The sequence below is a fragment of the Podarcis tiliguerta genome (assembly GCF_965153285.1).
Source record: "Podarcis tiliguerta genome assembly, chromosome: 6".
NCBI classification, from domain to species: domain Eukaryota; kingdom Metazoa; phylum Chordata; class Lepidosauria; order Squamata; family Lacertidae; genus Podarcis; species Podarcis tiliguerta.
In genome coordinates, this window is record NC_139539.1 from 18,507,430 (window position 1) to 18,531,535 (window position 24,106).

General features: G+C 45.4%; 1 protein-coding gene across 4 annotated transcripts in view; it reads left to right on the forward strand.

The window, feature by feature from the left end:
* Window positions 1-1,986: 1,986 nt before the first annotated feature.
* The window catches only part of RIPOR3 (RIPOR family member 3), a 103,881-nt gene continuing 81,761 nt past the window's right edge, over window positions 1,987-24,106 (forward strand). Inside the window, exons 1-2 of one of the 4 annotated variants that reach the window (XM_083446818.1) lie at window positions 2,068-2,377; window positions 5,874-6,362. The gene's annotated coding sequence lies outside the window, so the exon portion shown is untranslated. Of the gene's footprint in view, window positions 2,378-5,873; window positions 6,363-24,106 lie in introns of all 4 variants that reach the window. The other 3 variants (XM_083446819.1, XM_083446817.1, XM_083446816.1) reach the window with 3 other exon arrangements.

Consider the following 24,106-nt stretch of genomic DNA (forward strand, 5'->3'; position numbering starts at 1 on the left):
GATTTATTTTTGCACAAGGTTAAACCACAGAGCCTAGGACTTGCCGATCAGAAGGTCAGCGGTTCAAATCCCCGCAACAGGGCGAGCTCCCGTTGTTCGGTCCCTGCTCCTGCAAACCTAGCAGTTCGAAAGCATGTCAGAGTGCAAGTAGATAAATAGATATCGCTCCGGCAGGAAGGTAAACGGCTTTTCCGTGCGGTGCTCTGGTTCACCAGAAGCGGCTTAGTCATGCTGGCCACATGACCCGGAACCTGTACGCCGGCTCCCTTGGCCAATAAAGCGAGATGAGCACCGCAACCCCAGAGTCAGCCATGACTGGACCTAATGGTCAGGGGTCCCTTTACCTTTACCTTACAGGTAAAACCTAATTAATCTGCACAAAGCTTCCGTCTGCAGTACTGAAACAAACTGAGATCAGGTTTTAATTCCAAACCCTTGGGAACGATATTTTTCTTAACATCCAGCATGCAGAAGAGTTCTGCTTAATGTGAAAGCACGCTACACTATGCATTTTGGTTGACCCTAATTTCTGTCCCAAGAACAAAAATATACTTACTTATTGCTACCAATGGGTGGCAGCAATGGGTTCTGTTGCACCAAGACGTGTAGTTCATGCAGTTGGGAACAAGATCCTTAGGGGGAAAGGGATTAAAATTTAAGATATTTAGATGGGGAGATTAATCAATGGAGAACAAAAGCTTTGAAAGATAAGAAGAGCTTGCAGAAAAAGAGAAATAAGAAGGGGGAGGGGAGTCAGTTGGCTTATAGTTAAGGTGATTTAATTTAACATTTCCCCATCTTCCAAAGTCCTGACATTCCTGTATTGTACATTTGCGTGAAACTATTTAGTACATATGTTTAGATAATGATGAGTATGATTATTATGGATCCAGACAATCATACCAGTGAAATCTTCTCCACATTAAGAGTTGGGGTTAAAGATTTGCCTGTTTTAATAGGCAGCGAATATCCAAATGCTGAGAATGTTGAGCAGAAATCACAAGGAGGCATTGTTAACCCCACTTGCAACTTGTGAATATACAGAATCATGATAGATATATATCTAATGATATATATCATGTATGCATGATCAGTGGTATTGAATGCTCACTAAATGCATAAGGGATGGGTCAAACTTCATACATTTCGGGATGTTGGAGACAACCAAAACAGAGTGGACATCCAGCAAGGATGTCCACAATAGGTCTGTGGCTCAATGATACAGCATCTTTTCTGCATGCAGAAGGCCCTCAGCATCTCCTGGTAAGGCTGAGAGAGACTCCCTTTCGAAATCCTGGACAGCCACAGCCAGGTAGTGTGGACAATATTGAGTTAGATGGAACGACTTTTAAAAGAAAGGCCACTTCCCATTCGCCGACTTGAAGATGTACCTAGGGGTTGGTTAGGTTGGCCTCCACCAAGGGTGCAGACCCAAGCGGTGCAAAAATTGCGCCCCTTCACTACAGCTCGGAGCGACTAGATGCCGGACCGCTCGTCCACGCGCTCCCGGGCTACTCCCTGCTGTTCTGGGTAGCCGGACGAGGCGCGCAGGCTCCTTTGGGCGCTTTGGTGCAGGAGCGCAAGGGACGCGGAGGGGGCACAAGGGAGCCTGGATACGCCTCTGCCCACTCGCCCTCCATTAGCGTGTGCACGTGTACGTGTGAACTACCCTAGCCTTGGGCGCTGGAGAGGGAAAAACTTTCAGTTTCCCCTTTACCTTCCTTTGCCTGCCCCTCCCGACCCCCTCCTCTCAGGACAAGGTTGTGTTTGGCCTTTTTCGCTCGCTCGTAGCCGGCCAGGAGGGAGGGAGGGGGCGGGCGATGTGAGGTGCTCCCCGGCGAATACGAGCCGAAGAAGGGCTGGCGATCGCAGCATGCGTTGGAGGCGCCTCCATTTCAAATCCTCAACGCCCCCCACCCCCTTGCGGGCACGGGAGGGAGGGTCGTGGTGGAAGGGGAGAGGGAGGGGAAGAGAAGAGAAGCAGCCAGGCAGCAGGGGGTGGGGAGGAGGACGCGGGAGGCGATCCTCCTCGGAGGCCGCCGCCGCTGCTGCGCGCGTCTTCCTGGAAGAGGCGCCCCGTCCCGGTGGTGGCACGCGCGCGCCCAGACGGCGAAGGTGGCGCCCGCGATAAGGCGGCCCCTATCGGGACCTCGCAGGCAGCAACAGCCGCCGACGGCGAGGAGGAGCTGCCGGGGAGACGAGCAGCGGGCACATCCCCAACGCCGAGAAGGGAGGGAAGGAGAGCGGGCGGCGTCAAGGCACCGCGCTGGACGCGCACCGGAGGCTCGACAGCTCGGCTGCCCGGGCGGACGGACGGACGCCGCGGCAGAAGCCCACCCGCCGCCCAGGTGCGATCCCCGGAGGAGATGTAGCAAAGGTCTGTGGCGGGCGGGGGGGGGGCGGTCAAGGGGGGCGTCAGTGCACAGACGTCGAGGGTGCTGGTGTTTGGAGACTGGCGTCTCACCTAAAGGAGACCCGGCTGGGCACCTTTATGGAGAAAGGTGTCATAGTAGAGTCTGGAGAGCTAGAGGTCCGCGTAGGAGAGCGTTTGCAGGAGGTCCGCAGGCAGCCGGTAAAGGGTTTTTCCGTGGGATGTTTCCAGCTCTTTTCGGCCGGACGAGAAGCTCCATATAACTCGCGATTGGTCCGGCAAACGCCTCTCTTCTGCCTTAGGACGAAAGGGTTCGCCCTGCTGAACACCTGGGACTTGCTTCCCAGGAACCAGGCAAATAATTTCGCCACACATCTCCCCCATTTCTCCCCATTATTTAGCTCTAGGTGTCCTGACTTCCTGGGTGTGCTGAGGCACCTATAAGGAATGTACCGGTTCATGGGAATCGTAACAAATATTATTGTGCTAGAAGTACCCAGGGCACTTTATAATCTTCATCCTGTTTGCTCTCAGGTCGGTAATTATCGCGTTCCCATTATAAGGATGGGGAACAGTAGCTAAATGAGTTGCTCAAAGGCATAATGAATCTGTGGCACTTCAAATCATCAAATCTAGGTGTCAGTCCAACATGAGTCGACCATGTAGGTTGGGGCAAACTGGGGCTTGGGTGGCAGCATCTCATTCGCCCTGATGGACCACTGCCAAGAGCTGTGTCAGAACAATAGGAAACTAAGAGGCTGCCTTATACTGAGTCAGACTGTTGGCCAGTCTAGTTCAGTATTGTCTACACTGACTGGCAGAGGCTCTCTCAGCCGTACCTGGGGATTCTGGCACTGTGGGGGGTTGGGCTAAATGACCCTCCTGGTCCCTTTCGACTCTGTAATTCTATGCTGGGATTGAACCTGTGGCCTTCTGGGTGCAAGGCAGATGCCTTGCCACTGAGCTACACAACAGGAGGGTGTGGACTCTCCCTCATTGGAGGTGTTTAAAAAGAGTCCAGGGTACTGCAGATTCCTGCATTAACCAGGGGATTGCGCAAGATGCCCTTCAGAGATGCTGCCAACCACCTATTACATTAGTATTGCCATATGTCTGGATTTTCCCAGACTCAACAACTTTGGGCAAAACTTTAAAAAACTCAACTTTTGTACCTGGATTTTCACTTTCTGAAATATGGCAACCCTATATTACGTGCCTATAAATTTATGATTACTTTCATAGCCTGCCTTTCCTGCAAGGAGCTCAAACTGGTGTCCCACTGCCGTGTTTTATCCTCGCAACAACCCCGTGTAGTAGGCTAGACTGAGAAAAACGTGATTTGTCTGTGACTTTATGGATGCATGGGGATTGTCCGTTGTAGCACTAAGGTGAACACACCAGCAGTGCAAGGATTTCTGCTTGTGCAATGGGACGTCCTCCCCATCTCCTCCCCCTGCACCGAGGGTTTCTCCAACTCCCTGGGGCAGATTTCGGGAGGGTGTGATGCATGCACAAGGTGGGTTCTGGCAGGAGGAACATCTCATTGCAAATGCAGAAACTCTTGCATTGACAGGACTCAGTAGCACCTTGGGTATCCCAGGCCCTAAGTCCAGCATTCTGGACTACTACACAACACAGGTTCTACTATGATCATAACCTGTCTTAGCTTCCTCCTAGAACATAGAGCCCTCCAGCATGATCTAACATCCATTGTCTTTGAAGGAATGCGTGGGATAGACTGAAAACAGAGGTTGCTTCCACATGACCTGTTCATTGAACATTCATCCTGATTTGTTTGCAGGGAGATTAGACCATGTTAGCTATTTAATGAGCGTTCATTGTGTTTCGTTCGTGTTTGATAATGACATTGTGTCAAGGCAAGTGTTACTCCACACTTTCACGTACAGCTTCCCATCACTTTCCTTATGGCAAAAAGCCTGATCTTTTGGGGACGTGGGTTTATTGCACAAGACCAACCTGTCAAGCATAATTGCACAAACTGAGTTTGCTGGCAAGTGATTGAAATTCACCCGAAAACACTGACAGTCTGCAAGCGCCCAGAGAGACAGATCCACTTAAATGAGGCGTAGAAGAAGCAAGTACCTACAGTAGCAGATGTGCTGGCTTAACTGTATAATACTTGTATAGCAGAAGTTTTCAGACTGTGGGGAATGTCCACAGTGGGGAGTGTGGGGTCAGGCACAAGAATCTGGAAGAGGAGATGCAAACTTTCAGTGTGGGGACAAGAGATCCTGCAGCAGCAGCAGGCAGAGGCAGATAGCAACTTAGGAACATTTGTTGGCATCAGTCTGTCTCAAGACAAGGGACTGGGCCTCCGGGGGTGAAGCCAAACCACTGTGTTTGGAGCACTGTGTTTAGTGACCTTTCCAGAATGCAAGCCTGGGCAGTGTGCATGGAGGAGATCCCAGGTTGCACAGATGACAAGACCCGCTTTCTCGGCCTCACTGATGTGGTCCAATGGAAAGCAGAGCACTATGTTTGGCACCAGCTTGGCTACAGGAGTTGCTGAAAGGAGGCATACAAAGCACTGTCCAACCATCTTAGGGACTCCAGATTTGTGGAGGCAGTGGCATAGCGTGGGGGGGTGCAGGGGGTGCCGGCCGCACCGGGCTCAACATGGGGAGGGGGGCGCGCTCGCACTCGCAGCTCTCTGCCCCTACCTGGCTCCACGGGTTAGGGGGCGCAAATTACTTGCCTTGCCCCGGGTGCTGACAACCCACGCTACGCCACTGTGTGGAGGGGTTTCTCCTTAGCCTTTTCTTCTCCCAAAGATATCCTGCAAGGCAACAGAGATTTAGGATTGGAGTTTTCCTTCTCCTAGGTGGGCTATCTTCCCAGGTTGATGAGCCCCACCTGCTCCTCACTTCCCTCTACAACACGTGCAGAAACTGCCTTCTTTTGACTGGACTCACTATTGGTCTCATCAAGAGACAATGGAGTGCACCTCCGGGGTGAAGTCAAACCGCTGAAGAATCACAGTGCCTGCTGGGGCTGCAGAGACCGTTAACTCGTAACAGGTGACCTTTCCAGGGCACAAGCCTGGGCAGTGTGTATGGAGGTCCTGGACTGCCCAGACTTGTGCCCCTCTCTTGGTCTCAGCTGCTGTCTATGTGCCATGTGGTTTCTGGAATTCCAAAGGGTGGGAAGGGAAAGCACACAGATAAAAGTCCCTTGATGAAACTGATGAGTCAGAGAGGTTCTTAACTTACAGCTGTTTGACAGAATTTTGTGGAAGAAGTGACAATGGGCCAAAACCAGCCATGTGGGAAAATACTTTCTTTTCCATTTTAATCTACAAACTGGAGCAAAGCTGCTAAATTCTGGCTCAGGAAGGATGCCACACAATGGGGAAAAGCACCAATATCAGATGGATTGGGGGAGAGACTCATTGGACACCATTGCTTGGTGAGAGAAGGAGAGGAGCCGTTTTATTGCATAGGTACCAAAAATGCTAGAGAGCTATCTGTTATCTTTCATGCAGGCATAAAATTGGAAGCATAAAGAGTCCTGAATGTTGGAAAGCTTCCCACCACTCTGAGAAATGGTGTCTCGTACGGTATGTGCATGCAAATGAAGACTTCTGGGTCCAACATTTTTCAAAGATAATTCTCTGAGGCACTTAGATGTCGAACGATACGTCCTCAACTCTGCTCCCAGAGGATGCTGGAGGGCGGAGTGTTGTGCGTTCAAGGGTCCTTGAAGAACAATGATCTTCAAACTGCCTTGGGCTATGAAATCTTCATTTCTGCGCACCTTTTGAGACTCTACCCCACACAATCCCCTTCTCAGGATGTCACAGATGCAAAAGGATGTTGGGATGTTAACAGAGCCAAATGCTCCCTGGGGGACAGGGAAGCCAATTGCCTACTGCACCCAATGAACAACACCAATAGGATGACTGCCATTCAAATATAAACATACCGGTACATTGGATCGAGTAAAGATCAGAGATTCTAATCGCCCAGTTTAGGTAAAAGAATCCCATTTTGTTGCTTTCGTTAAACAGTCCATAGAAACTCCTGCCAATCTATCGCAAGTAATACGGCAACCTACCTTTTCCTGTCAGGGCTGGCCCATGGCAGAGCTGCAAATAATACCCAAGGCCGGTCAAGTTATTTTGGTACCTGAGGCAATAGATCCCACACACACCTCTTCCATTCCCTGGGAATAGAAATGCAACAATAATAAATCGGATAACAATTTGCTGCCCTTCCACGACATCCAAAACCAACTGCTTGAAGTGGCACCTCTCAGCTGGGCGCTGCCTTCTTTTCCTAGCTTGCCTCCTGACTTTTGATGCCACAGTCAAACCTCAACTCCCAAACGCCTCCGTTTTGGAACGTTTCAGCTCCTGAACGCCGAAAACCCAGAAGTAAATTCTCCGGTTTTTGAACACTTTTTGGAAGCCAAATGTCCGTCGTGGCTTCTGCCTGTGTGCAGGAAGCTCCTGCAACCAGTCACAAGCCGCACCTCACTTGTCGAACCTTTCGGAAGCCGAATGAGCTTCTAGGACAAATTACACTTGACAATTGAGGTTTGACTGTATTTCTGAATGTGTCTGAGCTGGGGCAACTGGGGAGAGGCAGGCAGGCAGGCTAGTAGGAGAGGAGAGCAGGTGGCAATAGGAGATGGGAAGGGAGGGGGGAAGAAACTTATTGCACATGGGCGGAGGACGAGAGGTGAACAGGCGGTGGGGGCGAGAGGAGTCCTGTGTCCAGTTGTGCATGGCAGAGGAAGGTGTGCTTCATAGAAGTTATGGGATGGGGGGAAGAAGTGTGGGCGGGCTAGTGGGCCTCACAATATTTTGTTCAAGTTGGCACCTATGACTCTGCCTAATGATAGGGCCGGTCCTGATCTTCTCATCCTGAAATTGCGTTGTGGAGATAACAGTTATATCTCCCTTAGTTACGTTTTGTTTTTGTTATACTTACTTTCTAGGACTATGTAATGATTGTGCATTATTTGCTTTTAGTGCTGTTTGTGGTTTTTGGGTCGCAGCCCAGCTACGTTTTACTGGAGTTGTGTTGTTTCAAAGTCTCTCTATAAATAGCGCTTTTGATAACCCTGCCCTATATAAAACCTGAATTGACCATACTGTATATAAAGCCCTGCATTATGTGAAAAGTGAAGTACGGACATACATGCCGCCTTTCCATAGTTAAAACCATGCATATGGTTGTTTGCAGCATGAAAAAAAATACATAATTACAAAGGTAACAAAAGTAGTTCTAAATACATTAAATAAAACATCAAAAAGTGTGCAACCAAATTGCAACAGTTTCTATATAAACCATAGTAAGATCTAAAATATACACAAAATTAATATGAATAACAGCAACAACTCACACCCCAATCCCCCTAAACAATACCCCAGCCTCAGTGTCTGTTCTGCAGCGTCAGCTTTTGTAGCTGGAGTCAGTCCAGGCCCATTATCCCAGGCAAGGTGGGAAATGGCCTGCAAGGCAGGGAGCAAGTCTTCCAGGACTCAGCCATGTGAACAAACTCTGTGTTGACCACTGCAAGATCACCAGGTCTTGAACGCTTTCCTTTATCTCTACAGAGGATGTCCTCCTTGTCCCAAACCTCTTTGATGCTTGGGCTTCTCAGATTATGACTTATTCTTTCTATATACAGTACTTGTATCTTTCAGGAGCTCAGGGCTGCAGATCTGTAGGCTATCCCAATTCACCCTACCCCGGCAATGTCCAGAAAATTCCATACGTATGGCAACTCCAACTAGTAGCACACACACACCAACTTGCCTTGGAGTAAAGGTAAAGGTAAAGGGACCCCTGACCATTAGGTCCAGTCGTGACCGACTCTGGGGTTGTGGTGCTCATCTCGCTTTATTGGCCGAGGGAGCCGGCGTACAGCTTCCGGGCCATGTGCCTTGGAGTAAATCCCATCAAAAGTAAAGGTACTTCTGAGTAGACATGTATAAGCTTGTGGTATAAAACTGACACAGTTAATTGAATATGATATTGTTAATTGGGTGACAGGCCTAGTTATCATGTATAGCTTCGCTCTGTGACAAAGCAGAAATGTGTTGCAGTGAAAAGATTCTACTTGTATTCCTCACTCTGCACATGAAAATTCTGTTGTCAACCTTCCTCACTTTCACTCCACATGTGAATATCCTGAAGATTAAATATTTTTGATGTTTCCAGTTTGAATACATTTTCAGGTTTTCTCTCTCAAGAATCTGGCTTTTAGTTAGCATGGATGAATCTGTCAATTTAACTTTCTCTGAAATTTCTAATTGTTCCAATCTCATCTTCTGTTCACCAGATTTTCACATCAGTTTGCATTATTTTTTGTAATTAAAAAATGTCCTCCTGAAAACAACAGCATTTCTCCTAATACAGTTGTACCTTGGATCTCGAACGCCTTGGCTTCCGAACAAATAAGCTTCTGAATGATCAAAACCCAGAAGTGAGTCTTCCAGTTTCTGAACTATTTTTGGAAGCCGAACGTCCAACGGGGATTCTGCAGCTTCCAATTGGCTGCAGGAGCTTTCTACAGCCAATCAGAAGCCTCCTATAGCCAATCAGAAGCCGTGCTTTGGTTTTCGAACGTTTTGGAAGTCGAATGGACTTCCAGAACGGATTCCATTCGACTTCCAAGGTATGACTGTATACACATTTCTTTCTACAATTTTGCCCAGTATAGACATTTTTGCAAGCAATTCCCCCCAACATTTCTTATGCTATTTTCACGAACATAATGCATTTTTATTCACGTGCCCTAACATATGCTTTTTCGTAAACATTTTTGGGCTGGAGAACTACTTTGAAAATGCCAGAGAAGCGCTAATTTTGAAGGAAAGCAACATTTCAACCAGCGTAGTCTTTTGGAAAGTACAAATCAGATAGGCTTGCAAAAAAAATGTGGACCCAACCATATATTTCCACTGTCCCTAGTTTTCACTGAGGCCTTGTGTAACTTCTTTCATTTCAGTGATGAAACTAAGATTTGGGGTGGGGTGGGAAGTCTCATTTTTCAAGGTGACTTGGCAAGTTTATCTGCTATTTCTTAAACACACCAAATCATATCAGAAGCAAACCTTTGTGCCATTTCCAGCTCTGTCTTGGAGCAGGGGTGGGGAAACTTTTTGGCCCAGTGGGCCAGATCTTTATCTCCCCTATCCCAACCCCATAGGACAGCTTCAGCAGGCAGGTGGGGACTACCACCTGTCTGTCATCTGATGCCACAATGATGTCAGGTGCCTTTCTTTACTTTATGTTAATCAAAAACTTATCTCTCTATTTACAACACTATTTTAGTACAGTGGTACCTCGGGTTACATATGCTTCAGGTTACATACGCTTCAGGTTACACACTCTGCTAACCCAGAAATAGTGCTTCAGGTTAAGAACTTTGCTTCAGGATGAGAACAGAAATCGTGCTTCGGTGGCGCGGCAGCAGCAGGAGGCCCCATTAGCTAAAGTGGTGCTTCAGGTTAAGAACAGTTTTAGGTTAAGAACGGACCTCCGGAACGAATTAAGTGCTTAACCCGAGGTACCACTGTACATTAAAACACATATATTTGAACACATGGCTTATAAGGACCACCTCCATTGATTTATATGTTTAAATCAGGACTAATTGAATATTCTTATTGTTACTGTAATTGCTGGGAGTGGTGTTTTTGTTGTTTTTTTAAAAAATAAACATTGATATTATCTATTTATTGTTTCTTTTTTGCGATAATTTTTTAAAAGGCGTTATTTTAGTACAAAAGACTGTTGAGCACATCTTCTTTTTGAAACAATTTTTATTTGATTTTACAAGTGAAGAATTATAACAATACAAAATACATATTCATATTTACAGATTTCCCTCCCCTCCATGTGGTCCTGTTGTCAACTTTTTCAACTGCATATTATTTCAGAATCCATATCTTGTATCTCACCATATTGTCCAGGATACTTGCTACATTACAAGTGTTATTAGAATCCTGCTAATGTTTTTATCCGCTTACAGTGGTCTCCTAGATAAATTATAAATTATAAATTTTGCCCATTCTTTATTGAGCTCTGAGTACAGTGGTGCCTCGGGTTAAGAACTTAATTCCTTCCGGAGGTCCATTCTTAATCTGAAACTGATCTTAACCTGAAGCACCACTTTAGCTAATGGGGCCTCCCGCTGCAGTCGCGCCACCAGAGCACAATTTCTGTTCTCATCCTGAAGCAAAGTTCTTAACCTGAAGCACTATTTCTGGGTTAGCAGAGTGTGTAACCTGAAGCGTATGTAACCTGAAGCATATGTAAAGTTCTTAACCCGAGGTACTATTTCTGGGTTAGCGGAGTCTGTAACCTGAAGCATATGTAACCTGAAGCGTATGTAACCCGAGGTACCACTGTACTTCTGAATGCCCTTTCCTCCCAATTTATTTGTCTGCCTTGCTTCTTGATCTGGATGTTCAACGAGGAATGATAGGTGCTGAGAAGCCATAAATTGAAGCAATGTTTTGGGTGTCCCATGCCATCTGTGCCTTATACTGAGTCAAACACTTGGCACATCCCACTCATCATTATCCATTCTGAGTAGCAGCAGTTCTCCAGGGTTTCAGACTGAGGATATTCCCAACCCAACCTGGAGATGCTGGGGATTGAACCTGGGACCTTCTGCATGCAAAGCAGCTGCTCTACCACTGAGCCACGCCCCTTCCCAGATCTACTACCTTCTTGAGTTGGAATTCCATCCATCACTTGTAGTGGCCAAGGAAGTGCTTGGCTCGCCCAAAGCTTTCCTCCACAGCAGCTCCATTCCTTCAAGTCAAGTGAGGACATGACAACAATGTTTGGAACTGCAGAAGAGATCGAACTGTGCTAAATGTCAGAAAGAGTGTCTTTAGTGGAACAAGCTGCTTGGGAGGTTGTGCAACAATGTGCACCCGAGGAAGCTTCCCAGAAAGGATTGGCGAGGCGTCTCTGGTGGAAACGGAGACCAACTGCTGGCCTGTAGGCTACATCCAATCCACGAGCCCATTTTATCTGGCACAATGCAATCAAAGCCTTGATAAAAATTCTGTCCACAATTATTATGCGCAAGGAAAAGAATGCTGTTTTCAAAAGGTTGGGATAGACAGATGCCCCATATTTTCATGCCACATTTTCCCCTTGGGTACGTTTGCAATGCTGGTTGCTTTTCCATGTATAATTCAGAAAGGCAGAAGAATACTTAGCATTTGACCTTTGAGGCATTCTTTCCTCAGTCTTCCCCATACGAATGATCTCATGTTTCCTGTGCAGTCTTTGGTCAGATCCACCCCATACATTTCTAGCACTCTTATTCCACTTTAATAGTCATGGTTTCCCCCAAAGAATCCTGGGAGATGTAATTCATTAAACGTGCTGGCCTCACAAAGTTACAATTCCCAGCACCTTTAACAAATTACAGTTCCCACTATTCTTTTCAGTTCTCGCACTAGATGCCACAAACTTTATTCTAGAGCTTGAACTCCGTGAATGGGTTTTGGGGTGTTGCAAAAATACATAAATGAGGACTGAACCACTGTCTGGAGAACAGAGTGCACCCCCTTAAGATTGGATTGAATTATTATTATTATTATGGCAGGTTTTGAATAAATGTACACAAACTTTTTATTGATAACATATATATAGATGACTTAAGGATCTTTACAATTTTATAACATGCAGAGAATAACATGTGCTAAGAAACTAGAGAGAGGAGCTGAGGGATGTCTGAGGGGGTGGGAGGGTGGGTTTTTTTGGGTGGGGGAGGGAAAAATGGAGGGGGAATGAGGATGGTGTATTTTTGATTGATTGTTATTTTGAAACTCTTAATAATAATAAAAAAAGAATTATTATTCCTCCTATTTGTGATGTTCAGGTTGTGAGTGCCATTTATTATGCATCCAAAATGGCGCCATCCAGCCAGGCTCCGAGCGTCCTGATAACCTCAGGCTGCAGTGTAGCAGGAAATGGAGAAGAGTTTCCCACCAGCCATAAAACAATCAGGTTCCCAAGGGAATTCTTGCTGGGTGATGGGCCTGAGATGAGACAGGGATTACAAAGGCAGATCATTTTAAAGAGGAATTTTGATGGATGGAAGTACTGGGAGTAGACTGAGAGATGTATTTTTCAGACATAGTGGTCTTTGGTTCTCAACATCCCTTGCCAGTACGCTCCTCGTTTGCATCTTTGGGGAACCATAACGTTGCCAGTCCTTCAAGGACTGGTGTATGGCAAGGAATCTGGAATAGAAATATGACAACTAGAAGGCAATTAATCATATGCTCTTATTGGAGAAATGGGATTGTGGAAGGACTGAAAAGAAGACCTGTGGACAGAATTGTGTAGGCATAGTATTTGTGCTGTATCTGTTTAATGTATTACAAACATGACTTTCACCAAGGGCCAAGAGGAAATGAGCTGGCAGAATGTAATTAATCAAGCTGTAATTTGGCCCGCATTGAACATTGGAATGAAAAGTAGCTGATGGTAACAGCCAAATGTTCCTCAGGGAGCAGCTCTTTTAATAAGCATATTTTAGGGCGTGAAGGATTTAATCTATTTCTGGAGATGGTGAGCACAGCCCATTGGTCATTAATTCTACCATGCCTGGTTGAAATGAACGGGGCGATGGGCAAGAGGAGAATTTGCTGTTCTCCCAGTGAGATTGGATTATGCTTGGAGTCTTCCGTAGCACAAGCACAGGCAGATCTATTTTTGATGTGCCATTTTCCCCCCAAATATGTTTCCATTGCCAACTAAGTTCTGCAAAAGCAGAGCTTTCTGTTTTGGAAACTTTCTGTGCAGCTTTAAAGACAGAAGGTCTACAGTCACAATTTCTATGGTAACTCTAGGGAGGAGAGTGAAGAAAATAATTCCGTCTCAGCCACTGAGACCTTGAACTCAGTGATGGTTACAAACACTAGGTTTTGACACTTCTGCTGGAAATATGCTAAAACCGCAAAGATTTCAGAACAGTGTGATGGAATGCGTGCTGAGTTTTGTCCATCATTTGGGAATCCTCCTCTCTCAAGACTCACAAATTGTTAAGGGTAATCTTTTGTACAGTGGTACCTCGGGTTAAGTACTTAATTCGTTCTGGAGGTCCATTCTTTTTTTTTTTTAAATAATATTTATTAAAATTTTTCAAAAAATGCATAATCACTTATGGGACTCCCCCCTTCCCCCACCCCCACCATATTCCCATTTCACATTGTTGGCCGCACAAATTCCCCTTTCAAATTAAAGCTTAATTTGTTTTACCCTTAATAATAATAAACAACCCAATGTTCTTTCCCCAGGACCCACCCCCTTTCATTCCACAATTTCCATTTTTGATAAAAAAAGCACCCCAGATAATAACAATAGAAAAGGTAAAAAATAAGAGATATAATGAATAATAAAAAAGAAAGACCAATTCAACAAAAAAGAACAAAGTTGGCAAGCCTTTGGAGTTTTAGTTCTCCCCCCCCTGTCCCCGGTTTAATTTCCCCCTGACCATCAACCCCTAGTATCTGCCTGGAATTCTTAAGGCCATAAATCACAACTTTTCCCCAACTCCAGCTGGCTTTCCCTTTTTTTTTAAAATTAGAAATAAATTTTTTGATAATCAAAATTATTATTATTATTATTATTCTCCAAAGCTTTAACTTCAGTCTTTAAGAAAACTGTAGTAAAACTCCCTCCGTTGTTCTTTCCGGTTTGTAGTCTAATTTCCTTTTGTTCCGCTGCTTAAACGTTGTAATTCGCAAGTTTGGTAAGTCTGCAGGGATGGTTGTTGTTCAGGGGCAAAACCTTACGTTCAGTCCCTTCCTTTCTTCAATAGAAAAGTCTATTGTCCCCTTTAAAAAAAAAAAAAAAAAAAAAGAAAACACCCTGCAGACGAGATGTTGTTTCCGTTTTGCAGCTTTCCCAGAAGGTAACCAGTTCTGTAAAATTCCATTGGTGTTTTTCCACTTTCCCAGTCCTTGTAATGTCCCGAAGCTCCTCGAGGGGGATTGTTATAACTTTGTTTCCTCTAGTCCAAAAGTCAAGTTGTTATCCATATTCGCCATTTTGTATCCAGATTTTAACAAATTGTAGCAAATTGAAGCAAATTTAACCAGCCAAGTTCTCATAATAAAATCCACTCCACTTTCCGACTTTGACAGCTATTTTGAAAACTGTCGAACTCTCCGACTCCTTTCACCAGGCTCTCTCTTCAATCGCCCCGGTTCCCAGGGGGGGGGGTTGTATTTCCCTTCTCCAGTTCCTCCTCCAGCACAGTTCTTGTAGTTCCCCATCGTGGAATTGTAATTTTTATCAGCAATGCAAGCCTTTTTGGGTCTTGGTTTCCCCGTCTTTGTTTTAGACAATTTACAATAGGGAGGGGACTGACTTCCTTTTTGAATCCCCCCCGCTCGTGTCCAATTCGAAAAAAAAATTTCTTTTTTCCTCCTTTTGAACCCGATTTCCAGATTTACTCACGGGTTATTGTTGAAAAGTCCGAATTTTCAATGGAAGAAGTCAGCGCTCTCCGCCGGATGGCATGCGGCTGCGCTCAGCAGGGGAAGCAGAGGACTCAAGGCACCACGCTTCTCCCCGGCACCCGATCCGTAGCCTTTAAAAAGGCTCCTTCACGAGTCGGGAGGGCGCTAACGGTGCAAGCCGAGTCTCCATGTCCACGGCCTCCGTGGCCGTGGTTTCTAAGGGTCCCCGCATCGCCGGTGCGGTAGGACCCAGCCCCTGCCGAGCAGACTCCCTCCGGAGCTCGGAGGGAGTCCGCCATTCGGCGATGGCGCCAACCCGGAAGTCCCGTTCTGGAGGTCCATTCTTAACCTGAAACTGTTCTTAATCTGAAGCACCACTTTAGCTAATGGGGCCTCCCGCTGCTGCCGCGCCGCCGGAGCACAATTTCTGTTCTCATCCTGAAGCAAAGTTCTTAACCCGAGTTCCTATTTCTGGGTTAGCGGAGCCTGTAACCTGAAGCATATGTAACCCGAGGTACCACTGTACTAGAGAAACGAGTGGATAGGGAACTGGGCCTCCCATTTTTTCTCCTTGGAGCTTGCTACATCCTTTCCATCCTGGGCCCTTAGCTACACAGTCTAACCTACCCCCAGGCAGGTCAGTCATTGCCAGCAACACAAGGACACATGGCCATAGAGGCTGACCAGCTCAATATTGCCATGTACCACCAAATAGTGTGGTTTCAGAACATTGGAAAAGGAACTATCTCTGGAACAGAAGTGCAATTCTGATGGAAGATGGGAGGAATTGCTCAACGAACAAGAAATCAGCTTATGTTAATTTCTGATCTGATTGGGTGGAAAGGGTCCCCAGAGAAGAGCTTTTTATTGGCTCCTTGCTAGGGGTGGGCAGATCAAGGAGCACAAACTGGCAGCCGGCTCCCCTTCGTGCTAATAGCCGCTGCATTTAGTGCTAAAGTGAATCTAACTTGTCCTACATTTGTATAAATAAGCATAAATATTTATGCAGACTTTTCAGGAAGATAAGTGTGATTGCTAGCTGTTTTCGGTTGGTTGGTTTCTGACTAAGAGCATCACACGGTCAGGAGAAGATCCAGGGTTTTCTCAGTCATAACGCCATGCAAGCGCTTCTGTCTTCAATTTATTTCACACCAAGGTGGAAATGGCGACAACCAAGTTTGTGTCGTTTTTTTAAATAGAGATAGTGTTTAAAAATTCCAAAGGCTGTGATATGGTATATATGTTTGCACATTAAAAAAAAAAATCTAAGCAAGGGTATCTGAAGAGATATTCCATGTGGCTGTGAGTGGAGATCGCGATGGTGGAAGAGCTCTTATCGGATCAGACGCATCTCCACTCCGCTTCACATTTTTCTTGCTGACAACAACAACATGATTTGCTGCCTTCCAAGATAGTTAGCATCCTGGCTCAGGATTGCACAACCAGATGTGTTACCACAGAAACAATCTAAACAGTAGAGCTCTTTTTCCAGTTCCAACCCACCCCTCCAATCATGGCGAATCAAAATGTTGCAGCCATATTTCAGCTTTCTGTATATGTGTGTGTTTGAGAAAGAGAGTGTAGGAGGACGATGCTTTCCTACATCTGTTAACATTTTAAGGTTCTCCATACAGTCCTGGAAATTGAAATATACTGTATTAGGAACGTGATTTATATGCCTCAGAGACAGTTTTATTAAAATCCCGAGGAGTTTTTTAAAACATTTTTTTTCCTAAAGAGCTGCTCATTTCTTCAGAACTGATTTATTCTAACTCACTCACAACAGGCTTAGTGGCAACGGCAGATAAAGGCTGTCTCTTTGAAAGCAAACAAAGTAGTTGAGTACTCTCAACTGTGACAGATCCTGATGCTGACAAATGTTAACTTATTAGTAATATAAAGTGAATGTATATTGAATTAAGCGAAGCCTCTCTTTTTTAACCCAGTAGTTCCCATTCTTGGGCATCCTAGTTTGCCAGAGAACTGCTGGTAGACCACACGAGGAATAAATAAATGAAGTTTGCAATCCTAAGTACACACTGGGCTCCTCCACGTGATCTGTTTATTGAACATATATTCTAATTTGCTTGCACTAAGCTTATGCAGAGGTCAGTTTCTGGTCTTTATTGAGCATTTCTTCTGATTTGGGACAGCTATATGACAATGAGAGTCCATCCAGCATTTATCCTGATTGACTTGTGGGGTGTTTATATGTTTTCTTGTTAACCACCTGTTAATTCCCTACATTGCAGTGCTTTTCTCTGTCACTTTCCTAACCACAAAAAGCACTTCAACCCAGAACTGAAAACCATGGTTTGGAGAGGGTTTCCCACTCCACTTTGAAGATCGAGTGCTAACCATTGGCTGCTGTGGTTTGGAGGACCCGCTGCATTGAACCATGGATAACCGAACCCTAGAGAGATAAGCACTATTCCGCTGAGGCATGGGCCAAATTAGATGCTGGATTTTCCATTTTGTCTCCCTGAGCACAGTGCTCTATTTTCTCCCATGTTACTGAATGCCTGCCACTCATGCCTATGGGAATAAGAGACACCGTTTGCCTGGGTGACCAGAGGTTATGGTGTTGCTAGCAGTAGGTGCCCTCTTTGTGTAGCCTTGTCTTCTGCTTGGCATTGTCATATCTGCTCCCAGACTTTTCCTAGAGAAGTTAGACTGGCTCCCTCCTTCTGCTGGCAGGCAAGGACTTTTCATTCCAGTTTAGGAACTGACTGGAAAGGGCTGGCACTGTGATTTCCCCTACCTTCTTGCAGTTACATTATCTGTGATTTTAGAAATATATATTTATATTATTTTAATCCTATTAGTGCTTCATTATTTTTTAAAATGACTATCTTTTTGGCTTTTGCTATTTTATCTTTAAGCCGCCTTGAGCCCTGATCTGGGGAAAAAGGTGGAATAATAATAATAATAATAATAATAATAATAATAATAATAATGCATATAGTTCTTGGAGGTGTTATGCTGAAAAAGCCGCATTGAGGCATATGGTATGGGCTTGTGTTGTGACCTACTGTATTATTTTTCAGACTGTAGTTGTTGTCCATATCAATACTGTACTGGTGGAAATCCTTGATAATTGAAGATGTTCATGGATTTTTAAATTATGTTCCTATAGTATGGGGGCTAACAGCAAGATGGCAGAAGTGGATTTTGTAAGTCCTTACTAAGAAATGTGTGCATCAAGCCTGGAAGGATAAACATCCACCATCTATTACGTAATGGTCTGATGGTCTCGCTGTCCTGGGTGCATTCAAGCATGTTTCCTATAAACGATAATCTTATGTGGATACCTATTTGGACATCTGGAGGGCTTATATTGATTTATATGTTTAACATGGGTATTGTATCCTCGCTGTGACCTGATGATGTTTCTTGTATTATTATTTTTATTGTTATGATGGTTAATTTCTTTCTTTCTTTCTTTCTTTCTTTCTTTCTTTCTTTCTTTCTTTCTTTCGCTTGCTAATAAAAGATTCATAAAAAACAAAAAAGAAATAAGTGGCAAACTATAAACGGGACCCATATTGGAGGTGAATTACACCCCTGCCCAGTCATATCATTAATTTATCTTCCATACTATGGGATTTCATTGGAATTAAAGCGTTTAAGATTGAGCTGATTGCACCCTTCCTTTCTCCGAATCTCCCAGATGTTGCTTAAGGATGAGGAAATGTTTTCATTCTGAAATTGCCTGATGCTGACTCCATGTCCCCATCATTTTATTGCTAAAAATGCCTTGGGCTCGGTGTCAGCTGAAAGTTTAAGCGGCCTGCTATGCTATTTTTGGATTATTCGAGTGCATTAAGATGGATGTTTTCCATGAACAGCACGCGCCCCCCCCCCCCCGGCCTGGTCCTCCACCAGCATATTTCTCTCTGTACTCACATAACCTCTTTGATTTACTGGTTGAATCATCACAAACTTCACAATCTCACACATGCTTCCTCCAGCCTGGACAGACGGGACCAAGAAATAGACACAGCCAGATTCCAGCGTAGTGCTTAAAGGGTATATATGCCTATACCTTTTGTGTTCTCGTGAGGCTGTTTGCATTGTTTCATCCCTGCAGGTGAAACACAATACAAATAATCTCCAGCTAGTTGTATAACAGACTCTTGAAGCGGCATTCTCATTGGAACGGCTGAGTCTTTTAAAAATAGCATCCACCTTTGCGAATGCCCCTCTGGTGGTGTCTTCCCCATGGTCCAGTGGTTTGTAATATGTTACGGAACAGAGTTATGAACTAGGAAGTCCACAGCTAAGATAAGGTGCACTGAACCTGAGCTGTTTGTTTGCTGGTGGCAAGCAGTGTGGGGATAGAGTAGGAGTCACTCAATTCTACATACCCACCCCGTAGACCAGCTGCCCAACAGCTGATCATCAACAAGCAAGGGTAGAACTTGGAGGAGCTGATAGACAATAACTTGTTAGGAACACTCCCATCCCATGGAGTTTTTAACCCATGCTGTTGCAGTCCCAGATGAGGCGGCCTCAAAGGAGATAACACCAATGGGTAGCACTCCTTTCAGGTAGCACCAAGGCCAAAACTGTCGCCTCTGTTTGTTGTTGTTTTTGTCTTGATGGGTATATGGGGAGAGGGAGAATGATTGTGGGTGCTCCCTCATACCAGCAGGGAGTTATAGGGGTGGGGAGCATGCAGTTATCCCCCAAAATATGCTAGTTACATAGATAGCAGAAGTGATTGTGCTGCTGCTGTCCATAAGTACATGCTTGCATAATTGGAAGGCGGACTTGGCTGTCTCCATTTTGGACCCACTAGTAGTTATTATGATCCCCATAAGTTACTCGTTTCAGTGCATATTGGTGTTTAATTGCATATCTGATCCAATGTGCTCTCCTAAAATGTGAAGTGGTTTTTTTTTTGGTATTTGACTTTTTGATATTTTTATGTTGTTGTAAACTCCTTAAAGTTTTATTTGAAATATGAAATGGTATATATATAACAACAAACTGGGCAATCTTTGGCATGCCACTCTCTCTCAGCCTCTGCCTTCCATCAGCCCTTAACAACTTGGGGCCAGTTTATCTGCAATATCACCTTACCAGATATATATGCTTCAATCTGCAGAACTGGTTCTGTTACAGGTCCCACATAATACGCCCCCCCCCATTTGTTAGAAATCCATATTTTAGTGGTGTGGCACCCACACATTGGAACACCCTGCCAATTGACATAAGCCAGGAGCCTGCTAAAAACAACATTTTTGTTTAGCCAAACCTACCTAGATGTGTAGAATATTATTTACATGTGTATTGAGCTTATCACTAAGTTGATGCAGAACCAGCAGGTGATCTGTTCTCTGCTAGGGAGCAATCTATTTATGTCCATGGAACATGTTGTTGGCTGGGTCATGATGACTGTAACCCAGTGCTAAATTTCTAAAATGGGAACTGTCAGTGCTCCAGCAGTTGGGAAGTCAAGTCCAGAGCTCTGAAATACCTTTTCCTTGATTCATGAGAATCTTTTACGTTTACTTTGTAGTACAGTAGTGTAGCCTCGCCTTTGAATGACTACGTTGGTTCCTGCTGGAGTGACCTTTTTTTGGTAAAATCTTGAAAGAAGCCCCAGTCTTCAGTTTTCTCCTTCCCTGCTGACAATATATTGTGACTAAATGTGCTTTACGGTGTTAGGCTGTGGGCACAGATAAAGTAACTCTGCCTAGGCAGTTGTCCCCACTAAGAACATCTAATTTTTCCAAGCAGAAAAGGAAACAATATGTAATGTAATTTTTTGGGAGGGGTGTTAACTATGTTTATATTTGAAGAATTCTCCAAAATGTGGGTATTTATTTGAAGACTTTGGTTGCTTTTTTTGCAGGGGGTACTGATAACAAGATTACATTTCGGCATCACTGCTTGCTGATCATAATAGGGTGAAAAAGGGTAAAGGACCCCTGGACGGTTAAGTCCAGTTGGACTTGACTATAGGGTTGCAGCGCTCATCTTGCTTTTAGGCCAAGGGAGTCGGTGTTTGTCCACAGGCAGCTTTCCGAGTCATGTGACCAGCATGACTAAACTGCTTCTGGCTCAACAGGACACCTAGCAGAAGCCAGAGCGCACTAAAACGCCATTTACCTTATCACCACAGTGGTACTTATTTATGTACTTGCACTGGTGTGCTTTCGAACTGCTAGGTTGGTAGAAGCTGGGACAGAACAACGGGAGCTCACTCCATCGCACGGATTTGAACTACCGTATTTTTCTCTCTATTGGACGCACCGGACCATAGGACGCACCGGACCATAGGAGGGGGAGAACAGGGGGAATTTTTTTTTTCTTGTTCTCCCCCTCTAAAACAAGGTGCATTCTGTGCATTCAAGGTGCGTTCACCCGAAGCCTCCGGAGCCCAGCGGGAGTTCCACTGGGCTCTGGAGGCTTTGGGTTCCTTTCGACCTGCTCTTTGAGGCTGGCAGGGTGGGGGAGCGCAGCTTCCCCCCCTGCCAGCCCCAAAGACTAGGTCAGGGAACAGCGGGAAGGCGGCGCTCCGCCTCCCCGCTGTCCGTCGAACTTGTGGGGCTGGTGGTGGGGAGAAGCGCTGCTTTCCCCCACCGCCAGCCTCCAAACCAGGTTGGGTTTGGAGGCTGCTATCCGCAAGCCTTGGGAGCCCGGCCGGAGTTCTCGGAGCACTCCGAAGGCTTGTGGATAGCTTCCTGAAGCCTGGTGAGCGAGAGGGGTCGTTGCGCACCGACCCCTCTCGCTCTCCAGGCTTCAGCGAAAGCCTGCATTCGCTCCATAGGGTGCACACACACTTCCCCTTCATTTTTGGAGGAGAAAAAGTGCGTCCTAGAGAGCGAAAAATACGGTATTTGAAGAGGGCAATGGCATGATTTGGTGTCTTCCTCACCAGGAAATCGTGGGCATGGTATTTCCAAGAGCCCAGAAGTGGAATGATTTACTTATCTAAGAGTTTTCTTGCTTGCCGGTGTAAAGTCAGAAAAGGGAAAAGGCTCAGTGGTAGTGCAGAAAGTCTTTTATCTGGTCCCTGGCATCCCAAATTAAAATACTTCAGGCACAAGGACCAGGGAAAAACCCCACCTGAGGCCACTGTCAAGATAGACAACACTGGTCTAGTCATGCTGATTCATTATAAGAAAGTCTTATATGCTTTTATCATGCCATTGGTGGAATGGACTTGCAATGCAAACAGGAGGCCATTAAATTTGGCATTCTTACATTATAAGAAATGTGCATGCTAAAGATCCGTTTAACCTCACTTGGCCCTTATAACTAGATGTTGTGAGCCTCCCAGAAGCACTTAACTGCCCACTGTTGGTCTACAGTTCTTGTCTAGAATGACCTTGGTCAGATGCAGCAAGTCATTTCCTGAGATCTTGTGAACTTGGCAAGAGAGTAAGCCCCTTGCTTAAGGAATTGTTTCTTAAACGCTGGTGTTGGCTTCAGAACAACGAGAGCTCAGAACAATGCAGCCAAGACCCTCCCTTCAGTTTCTAAACACACATTAAGGCAACCATCATTAATGGGCACGCCTTCCTCAAGTACAGGAAGGGGTCAGGGGCTTTACGCCTCTCCTTGAGCTGTAGGCTGTTGTCCCACAGGCCAAGGCCAGATCTACTTATCAGCTTCCCTTCTGAGCTGAAGCAAGTCAATGTCCAGGTGGGCAAGCATCCTGGGCTACAGTCCTCCATTTGAAAGAGTCCTCTGCTTGAAAGGCTATCTAGCCCTTTACTCAATGGTTTAAGGCAGGGATGGGAAATCTTAGCCACCTCCCACATCCCCTCAGGGCTAAGCTGTCAGAGGGCGGATGCTGACTATGTGTGAGACTGAATCCAACAGTGGACAGGAACTAGAGCAAAAAATAGGCAGAGTCACAGCTTTTTGCTCTCTCTTATAGCCACATTTGTTCTATCTTTCCATTTCTGTCATTCTCTTTCTCTCTTTGTCTCTCTGTTTCTGCCAATCTCTCTCTCCCTCTCTTTCAGCTGCCCTCTTCTCTTCTTGTCTGCTGGCTGGGAGAGCAACAGGTTTGCTCTGAGCTGAACTGATCCTTTGCAAAGGGTGTTTGGAATTAGGAAAAAGGGCTGCACGAGATTAGTCCAAGGGCCACATAAAATCAAATTAGCCTGAGGAATGCAGCATGAAAACCACCACGCTTAAAGACATGCTACCCAGAATCTGGTAGTGATCAAAATTACGGTCTCAACCAAACTGAATTGTGTAATAAATGGACCAGCCCTTCTCCCTTTTGTGACGCATGGAGAGGATAACTTTCAGGATTAATTTTGAGAGATGCAACACACCTCTTTTCAGTCTGCCCACTGGTTTGGACCACGCCCCTAACAATAATAGAACTTCTGAAAAAGTGGAAAGAAACAAAATACCAAACAGATTATTGTCTTGTGAATATATTCGATTGCAGTGTGAGTCCTTAAACTTGACTCCTGGACCATGGGAGTAGCCAAGGGGGGCCAGAGAGGGGCAGCTGCCCCCCCAATCAGTAAAATTCAATAAAAATACATAGCAAACTGAGATTCTTCCCCTCCCTGACAAAAGGCCTGCCCCCCATAACAAAAATCCTGGCTACGCCCATGTCCCACACTGAGCAGGCTTGAGTTGTGTGGGTCTTCCCTTTGTGCATATTAAGTGCTGACTTGCTCTCTCGCTGCCCCCCCCCCGCCTCTGAGTTTTAAAGCTGAACCCGTGTCCATGTTGACCTTTGTCATTGGAGGTGCTTGGGTGCAAATGGGCCCTTCGATGTGCAGATGTAGGACAACACAGTGGGGAGGCATTTGGCGGGAAGAAAAACATGGGCAAAACACAAGAACAGAGACTCGCCTGAAACTGGCACTGAAGTGGGAAGTTCATTCTTGTGGAGTAGAACTCACGAGAAGCTCAAGATGGTTCGATTTAAAATCTTCCTCAAGGGCAGCAGAGGCTGTGATGTTCTTCAAAGAGAAGCCTCTTGGGATCCTTCCACAAGAATAAACTTGGTGCCTTTCCATAAGAACTTTCCGATTCAGTATCGGCCTGAGGATTGCCTTACTTTCGGTGTCAGCTGCAAGCAAGCAGTGGCTCTGATCCAGAGAAAGACTCTTGACCAGAGGCGCCAGCTTCTCCAGACAATTGGGGAGAGGCCCATGTGTCATCGCATGACGTCCTCTGAACATTTTGGGGAGCCCCAGCCCCCTCTAAAAAATATTCAGCGGCCTGAAACTGCCTTTAGGCCTTTAGGAGTCAGCATTTTAAATAAAAGGACACATTTCTACTCA